We start from the raw sequence: 9887 nt of genomic DNA, 5'->3' as shown, positions 1-9887 counted from the left end.
ACTAGACCCAAAACCATCTGGTCCCAGACTACTATGGATTGGAATCGATCTCAAGGCACTTTTAACTTCGTCTTCCTCCGGAGGTTGGCACAAAAAATTATTATCCTCAACTGATATACCACCCTCTGGGATAGAAGATAGATCAACATCATCACATACCCTATCACTGGCAAGAAACTCCTAAAAATACCGGACAACTCCCAGAAGCACCGCTTCCTGGGAATCAAGAATTGACCCATCTGAGAGAGTCATGGAAGAAATACAGTTTCGCGTCCTTCTTTGATTAACAGTCGCATGAAAAGACTTAGCATTTTGGTCGCCCTCCAATAGCCATTTCTTTTTTACTATTTGAGCAAGACGCACCTCCTCTCTTTGTTCCCAAATCTCAAGTTCCAGCTTAGTAAGCAAGAATTCCTCTTCCAAGTCAGACGAAAACTGGTTCTGCAACTGATGCTCAATTGATTCCAACCTCACCTCAAGCTCCTTTATATGAGTCTTCACGTGACCAAAAACCTACAGGTTCTAAGCCTGTAAAGCTAGTTTCGTCTTTTTCAATTTAGTGGCAAGCTTCAACAGACTTTGCTCATGTGTTGGCTTCGTCCAAACATGCTCAACGCAAGACCTGAAAGACTCATGAGATGTCCACATATTTTGAAATTGGAACGGAGTTGGACCATACCTCTACGCCTCACGCTACAAATGCACTAGCAGCGGGCAATGATCCGAGTGTTTCCTCTCAAGACACACGTATTTAGCTTCCGAGAAGTTAATTAAAAAACCAAAGTTAACCAATGCTCTATCAAGCCTCGCCCAATTTCATGAATGACCACCATGCCCGTTGCACCAGGTCATTCTACTGCCAACAAAACCAAGCTCAACAAGGCCACAATGATCTATACAACTATTAAATTCCTCCATTGCCGACAAAGAATGTGGATTGCCTCCAATTCTTTCCCCATTCTCCTGAATTATGTTAAAATCACCAGTCACCAACCACGACGAATCCCCCACCTACACCTCTTCAAGAGCCTGCCACAAGTTGCTACGATCCACTTGGCGACACTTCGCATAAACAAATGTAGCTAAAAATTTGGCATCACTTGATTGAAACCAACCAGTTATCATTTGTTTTGACATAGAGACGATGTCAAAAGACACAGTATCCCTCCAAAGCAACCATAACTTACCACCCATGCATGCATTACTACAAAATCTTGGAAAATCAAGAAAAGAAGCCAACCTATGAATTTTATCATCCTCAACAAAAGGCTTAGAGATAGCAACCATAACTGAATTATTTTTCCCAATAATAGAACGTAACCTTTTCAGAGATGTGCCTAACCCCCGCACATTCCAAACTAATATGGTGTCCGTCATAAATTAAGTTTGTTGGTGCGAGTATGAACCCTCTGTGAGAACCTCTTCCCCTGTGCTCCTTGTGTTTTGAGATAGTCAATGGTCCACCCACTTCCGTATCAAACACATACGATTTATCTAGAGTAAGAGGCTGCAAGGGCCTCTCAAACTCCTGTTCCAAATCATAACCACTGACCATACCAAACTAATCATGAAACACCCTCTGCTGCACCCTACACTCCATTGCCAGTGTTTCATCAACTATCAGAACAATACCATCCACCGACTCATCCCTCAGCCCATTTCCTGATAGATAATGTGCATAAAGCGGAGCATATACAAGCTACATAGAAACCTCAGGCGAAACATTCTCAGCCCCCATGCCTTCAATAACAACCTTCTCAAATCCTTCATTCACCTTTTCTCTCATAATCCCATTAGAATCAATTAACAAAGTGCCTTGTTCAACTATCGCAACCCCGCCCTCCATTGGTTGAACTGAAGCACCAACCACCAACTACCTTCCATCCTGTTTTACAAGCCTTGGATCATTATTATGTGTTATTGGTTGTTCCTCCACATCCACACCATCAAGACCACTAAGCCCTGACCCCGCGACTCCAGAACTTAATGCAATAAGCGTTGCAGGAACAGACGATTTATTCCCCACCTCCTAATGCACCCGAGGACCATCACTCTCCTTAACCTCGCCTTCATTCTCCTTATCAACTTCCACCAATTTTCCTCTCCAGACCCTCTTTGACCCTTTTTTTTTACTCCACAAAACTCACCTACTTCCTCTCCCCCACTCTACACACCACCTCTATATGCCCTTGTCGACATCATTTGGAATAATAAAAACCATTCTTTTCATACTTGACTTCTTGCCAGATCGTAACATTATTCGAGAGAACTATAGGAAAACTTTGAATAGGTTCCTCCTTCAAATCAATCTCGACACACATCCTTGCCCCAGTTGCCCTTGTATGATTCAAAGTGGCGTTATCCAATCCCAAATAGTGAAAATCTGTATAGATGTAACGGCAACCCAAGAAGAAAAATTCATTGCGGCGCAAGAGAGGATTCCTTCCGTAGATCAAAATCCTTCATCCATCTAAACATCCTAAAACCACAACCAAGAATCGATCTACCCTCCCGAGCCCAACCATGAACAAAATCTCGTTCAGACTGCACGATAATAAGAACATGATGCTCATCCATGAAACTTATCGTAAGAATCTCATGCAGCCCTCAAGTCTTGATCACAGACAACCTAATATCATTGATCGAGGGCCTGGATTGAACACACTTCAATACCAAGGCGAATCTGATCTCCTTAGCAGCCTTCGTCATCTCATCTTTTGAAAACACAAAGTATTTCTCGCCATTGATATCAACAAGATATCTCAACAGAATTTTGAACAAAGAGACCACCCCTTTCGCCACAGCTTGTACATATGTCTTCGTCCCACCATCAGACGCCTCCGCTGTAGAAGATGGGGGCCAACGGCAGCCACCATGGCCCCACACGAGAAAAAGAAAACCTAGGATGCACCCCCAAAACAATTCCGAGAATTACGGAGCGTACGTCAAATTTTTGCTTAACTCCTCTTGCTTAGTTGTTTACCCGAAAAAGTTAAAAATTTTAAAATTGAAAAATGTCTTGTATTTTAGTGATGTTTAGGAATAAAATTATGAGAAGTTTTGAGAAATTTGAGAATTCTTTGTTTGTCCTAACATGCCCTAAGGTAGGGACACAAAATTTCCATGTATACAGTTACACCCAATATGAAATGTTAATATTAATTCTGTAAGTATATACAGAATATCAATTTTCATGTCTTTATCATTTTTCTTGACAAAATCCAACGAACACTGTAGTAAAAAAAAAAAATCTAAAACATGAAAAAAATAGAAAAGAAGAAGAAGAAGAAGAAAGAATCTTCGTATAAAATAAGGAAATAGTGAATTTCCTTTTATATTAGGAAGACAAACATAAACGAAGAGGCGTATAAATTTCCTTTTAATTCCTTGCATTTGCCTCAAGCTTGGAGGCTGCTTTAAGGCGCCATTTGGATACCTAAAGTATCTCAGATGAACTATAAATAATAGTAAAATAGTTTAAAAATATAAGTAAAATAGTAATAAAGTAGTCTAAGAATATCTTGGAACAACTATGTTTCCAAACATGTCCTAAATCTTGCATCTTTCTTGGTTCTTTTTAACATAAATTTTTAAGTTTCATGTTGCCAAATGTGGAGCAATGAAGTAGGATTGCCAATTTTTTTTTCTAATAAGCACAGTTGTACAATAGATTTTTTTTTTTCAAGTGTTATAGTTGTACAATATTTGTTTTTTGAAGTAAAAATTTAAATTCTATTCATCACTTAACTATTCACCATTTCAAAGATTATCCTTCATCAAACAACTAAAAATAAAATCCGGAGAATCCTCAATCCACACTTGTTCAGTGTCAAACAACAAGTTGCCTTTGCTAAGGTGTGTGCTACCAAGTTGCCTTCTTTGGGTATAAACTACACCTTCCGTTTTGAAGTATGAAATAGCATTTCTTTAAAGTCTTCAACTAGGTGCCCATACCAAGACATATCTTCCTACTCACAGTTATTAGCATTGATAATAACTTGTGCATCCCTTTCCAATATCATTTTACTGAAGGCTAACTCCTTGCAAATTACCATAGCTCTCCACAAAGCAATACATTTAGCTAGAACAGGTTGGGAAACGTTACATTTTTAATAACAGACAATAGGCATAGCTTCTCCTTCCTCATTTCTAACAACAATCCCTATCTCCATCTTCATATTTTTAAGATCTAGGGATGCATCTCAGTTGGCCTTCACAAAATTTCTTCTTGGTTTTTTCCATTAAGTCACCCCCTTTCCGCAAGAGGATGGTTCAACGAAGATTGTTGTGTAGCCTAGAGTTCTTCCACACTAACATGAGCTGCTTGAATCACTTTACTTGGACCATGAAATCTATTTTCAAAGATAAAATCATTTCAACTCAACCATAGTCTTCTCATAAGAGTTGCTATCAATTCCATATCACCCTTATTTAATCTCCCCATCAGATTCTCCCAAAGCTTAAGCAAATCTTCTGCTATGTTCCACTTATGAAGGTTGAGTGCTTCAGCCCATACGTCACTTGCGGTAGGACAGTTCTACAAGACAAGCATTTTTGTGTCATCTTCACTTTGACAGATAGGGCAATATGAATATTCAACCACCCTTTTACAGAACAGGTTCTTCCTCGTTGGCAACAAATCATTCCTTGCTTTCCACATGAACAATTTCACTACCCCAGGCACCATCAGCTCCCAAATGTTCTTCCATCTGCAATTAAGTTCAAATTCCACAGATGTTTCTCCATGCACATTTTTCTTGTCCAAAAAATATGCACTTTTAACTGAAAAAGTACCCTCATTGGAGGGGCCCCAAATGAGTTTATCTTTAGATCCAATCTTACTAAGGGGATACTGCAAATATGGTTAACTTCAGTCTCCTCAAAAACATTTCTTACTAGTTTCTCATTTCACTCTCCCTTATGTTGGTGTATCAGATCTTTCACTCTTGACTCACCATTGAGAATCTTGATGGGGGATTGAACACAATAAGATAATGCAGAAAGTAACCACTTTTGTCCCCATATTTGAACTCTGTTTCCATTACCCATTCTCCACCTTATCCATTCTTTTAATAGTCACATAGCAGCCCACACACTCCTAATATCAAAGATAGATTGCTTCCCAACTTGTCATCTAAGATGAATAAATTTTTGAAGTATTTCTCTCTAAATACCTTTGCTACCAACGAGTTAGAATACTGCAGAAATCTCCAACCTTGCATTGCTTAGAGCATTGTCATTGGTTTATCTATATGCAAAAGTAAATATCTATATGCAGAAGTAAACACATATTTGCATAACTAGACCATTAAATTAACTACATTGGATTATGCATATGTAAATATTTCCATAGTTATTAACAATGCCAATACATCTTTTTCAAATGCATTGTTCACTCTACAAATGCTATTTTATTTATTTTTTCTCTTCTCTCACTCTCTCTCTCTCCACCAATGGGATTAATTTTTTCTCTCTCCTCCCACTCTCCTTCACAAATCTTATGGAGTGGGTGCTAATTACAAAAAAAAAAAAAAAAATATAAAAGTAATAATTTTAGGAAAAAAAAGTAATAATAATAAAATAATCAAAGATGCATAATTCAATGTTGGAGTTTTTCTTGAATGGCAAAAACAATCTCCAAAACATGTGATTTTGCATTTGCATATAGATAAACTAATGTCAATGCTCTTAAAAGTTAAGTTGAAGCTTTCTAAATCTCTAATAACCAACCCTCCTTTAGGTTTTTGCTTACCCATCTTTTCTCAGCTTCTCCACTGTATTTTCTTGTCCTTTTGTTGATGCCCCTACTAGAACTTCGAAAACATACCACTAAGATCTTTACACAGATTTTCAGGGAGCTTGAAGATGCTCATTGTATAAGTTGTGATTGCTTGTAAGACTGCTTTGATTAGAGTGTCCTTCCCTACTTGAGTCAGAAAATTATTTTTCCAATTGTGGATTTTCAGCCAAACTCTTTCTTTTATACAACTGAAAGTTTTGTATCTTGATTTCCCACCATGGCTAGGAGACCTAGTTACTTTTCATAACAACAAACTATTGCTTCTGCAACTCTTAATACTTGTCTTTTGTCCTTTGCACTTGTATTTGTACTGAAGAAAATGGAGGTCTTATTATTGTTTAGAAACTAACCTGATACTCTTTCATACATTTGAAGCATACCCTGCAATTTATTCCACTCATCTAGCTTTGCTCTTCCAAACAAGAAACAATCATAGCAAATAAATGGTGATTAGTTCTACCACTCCTTGCCATTATCACCCATTTAGTAGAACCACTATAATCAGAGTAATTCAGTAAAGAGCTTAAGCCTTTTGCACAAAGAATAAAGAGATAAAGGGAGAAGAGATCTCCCTGTCTTACCCCTATAGGGAAAGAATTGATCCCCTGACTTACCATTAATCAGAACAAAATATGACACTGATGAGATACAACTCATAATCAAGGCTATCCATTTATCACAAAATCTCAACTTCTTCATTACAGCCTCTAAATAAGGTCACTCAATCCGATCATATGCCTTGGGCATATCAATTTGTAAAGCCATGTTGCCCCCATTTCCCACTTTGCCTTGTTTTCATTGTATGTAAGACTTCATACGCTATCATTATATTGTCTATTATCAGCCTCCCATGTATGATAATACTTTGAGTGGATGATACAATCATTGATATGGCTTTCTTCTATCTGTGTGCAAGAACTTTAGAATTAATCTTGTACAATACATTGCACAAGCTTATAGATCTATATTCACTAACAGACTTAGGACTCTTGAACTTTGGAATAAGAACAATGTGAGTATAATTCAAAGAGGAATTTAAGGCACATTAAAAAAAGAAAGGACTACTGAACATACCTCATCACCAACAATTTTCCAATAGTTTTGGTAGAAACATGCCCCAAAACCATCTGGGCCACGAGACTTTAAGGGGACCATCTGTTTAATTGCTACCTCCACTCCAGCTCTTCGAAAGCTCTGTGTTAAGTTCTCATTCATTGCATGAGTAACTCTTTGATTTACATTCTTCAAACATGGTTCAATATCTATTGAAGATGGCTTTGTTGAAGTGAAAAGCTACTCAAAATAAGTGTTGAAGACTCTTCCAATCTCTACTGGGTTTATAATAATTCTATTGTGTGTGTTAGAAATTTGCTTAGTGGTATTCGTCTTCTCTGATTGGCACAAGTGTGGAAGAACTTTGTGTTCTTATCCCCACGTTGATACCAATTCCTATTAGCAATTTGTCTCCATTTGAGATCCTCTTGGTCAAGCAATATCCCCAATTCCTTCTATACCCTCCTTATTTCCTTAATATGATGCCTGCCCTCATTTGCTTGCAATTGCTGAAGCAAATCTGTCTTCTCCCTAATAGCCTTTGTCTTGTCTAGGTATGACGGTTTGCTCCATCTAATTAGAGCACTGTTGTAGGACTTGAGCAGACGTTGCACTCTTGAGGGAGGTTCCCTCTGATCTATTCTTTTTACCCATTCTGACTCAATAGCTCTCTCACAATCTTCCTCAAAGTCTAACATGCTTTGTATACGAAACCTTTTGATCCACACCAGCCTCTATGACTTTTATGCTTCATGTGGAGCATCAGTGACCTATGGTCTGAACTCCTTGCTACTAACACCTCGAGCCACACATATTTATACATTTCAGACCATTAAGGATTTGCCACTACCCTATCCAATATTTCTTTTGTAAAATACTCATCCCCATATTTTTTACTCCATGAGAACTTGTCTCCCTTCCATCCCAAGTCATATAGATCCCCATTCTCTAAAGTTTCTCTAAAATTGGCCATCTGGTATTCCAACTTTGATTTTCCACCTTTTTTTTTCATCATTTACCACTATCTCATTAAAATTCCCAATAACACACCAAGCTTGGTGATTGGTTCTTCATGATGATAAAAGCTGCCATGCTTCCTTCCTTCTACTAGCCTTAAGTTGCTCATAAAATCAAGTTAGCAACCACCTCAAATTGTTCTCCCCATCTATAAACTAGGCACTTATATGCCTCTGTGAGTAATTCTCAATTTTTACATTCACCTTAGCCTTCCATAGAAGAGCCAAGCGCCCCTCTCCCCACTGGGTCCACTACAAAGCACCCTTCAAACTTCATTCTTCTCTTCAAGTATTCAAACTTACAAGCTTTAAGTTTAGTCTCCATTACAAAGACTATATTGAGATTCTTTTCCTTTACCAAGGAGCAAAGGTCTTAAACTGTCCGAGAGTTTTCAAGCTCTTGGCAGTTCCAACTTCGCATCAACATCGTAACTGGCAGAGCTGTTGACAGTCACTGCCAATTCCTCTGTAGAAGAAACATTTTCTTCTCTATTAACAATTAGGGCTCTTTTAACTTGAACCAAGCAATGTGAAGAAACAGACCCCTTTAGTCCTATCTCCTCTTTTCCATGTACCTCTTGCCTGCATCTTGATCACAGGGTTCTTTATTCTATTTGCATCTTCTATATCAACTTCCTTCTCAGTTTGTCAGCCATCTTGAATAACATTGCCTTTGGATGCATTAGGCCTTTTTTCAACTAGATTGGGCTTTGAATCTCGTAAGCCCATTCTAGTCAGGCTTTTCTTGCCCCTGCTTCCCCCTTCCCCTTGGCCCTTTTGACCCTTCATTGTCAACTCTTCCCTAATCGACTCCTTGATCTCTACTACCATGGTTTCTGCATTTTGCTTTTGCCCCATCCCCTCCAGCTCCTTCTCAAATTCCATTTTTTCTTTTCCCACTCCTTACATTCCCTGTTGCTCTTCTTCTATATTAATTCTTCCATTTTTTGTACCACCTTCCAAATTATTATTTGTCAATGGTCCAAAACTCGTTTCACCGGAGCTCTACCTTTCCCTAAGGGACCAATTGTTCTCCTTTGATTTTCTTCGATTATAACCTCTTCTTCTTGGGCTTAGTTCAGCTCGCAACCATGACCTATATTGGTCTGCACCATCAGAAGCAGTATTTACTTGGCAAACCTGAGACCCATGAATGATCCTACCGCATCTGAAGCAAATGTGTGACAGCTTCTTGTATGTAAGGGGAATCCATGACGGACTCCCTTGAATCATAATCTTCCTCCTCCTCGCAATTGGCCTTAATAACTCCATTCAGTTTGAATCATTAATATTGTCCCCATCTAGTCTCATCTACTGGGACGTCTAGTACATTCATCGTTCTGATAGTACTCCCAATCTATTCTCCATGGTCTCTGTTCATCCAATCCAATGGTAAGTTGTGCAATTGAATCCAAAAAATCTCTCATTTAAAAATTAAGCTCTAGGGTGGAGTATAACCATCAAACAACTTCAAGACAATCAGATGATTGCCAAATAACTACAACCTCCCTTCTCAAACTCTCTATTTATCTGTTGTAGTAGCAAGAGTAATAATGAAAACGTCAGGACTAACTTCCATAAACATAGCCCTCCTACTAACCTTCCACAGCTTTGCCATGGTTGTCCCGACCACCTCCTGGCCAATATTTCTCTTCATACGAACCTTCCCGACTAGACTTCTTTCCCCCTTGTATTTAATTTCGTCTGGCATACCGTCTCCTAACTCTGTAATCGATGGCTCCTCGTCCATTAGCCAGAGTTTCTCCCACTTTTTCTCTAGTTCATTCATCCCCCTCCCCCCCTAACCGACGCCGCGGTAGTGTGCTGTAACAGTTGTTTGCAAAAGTTCACCTCTACTTTCTCCAAAGAGAGATGAGAGAGAAGACTTTACAGGTGTTTGCAAAAGTTACAGTTGTACAATATTAGTTTGACGTGTGATGGTTATTTGATTGTTGATGACGTCTAGTTGATGCACTCCAACAAATAATTAGTATTGGAAGTTTAGTAGCAATTCATGT

The sequence above is a fragment of the Juglans microcarpa x Juglans regia genome, chromosome 5D, assembly GCF_004785595.1.
Source record: "Juglans microcarpa x Juglans regia isolate MS1-56 chromosome 5D, Jm3101_v1.0, whole genome shotgun sequence".
NCBI classification, from domain to species: Eukaryota; Viridiplantae; Streptophyta; class Magnoliopsida; order Fagales; family Juglandaceae; genus Juglans; species Juglans microcarpa x Juglans regia.
This window is presented reverse-complemented; position numbering follows the sequence as displayed.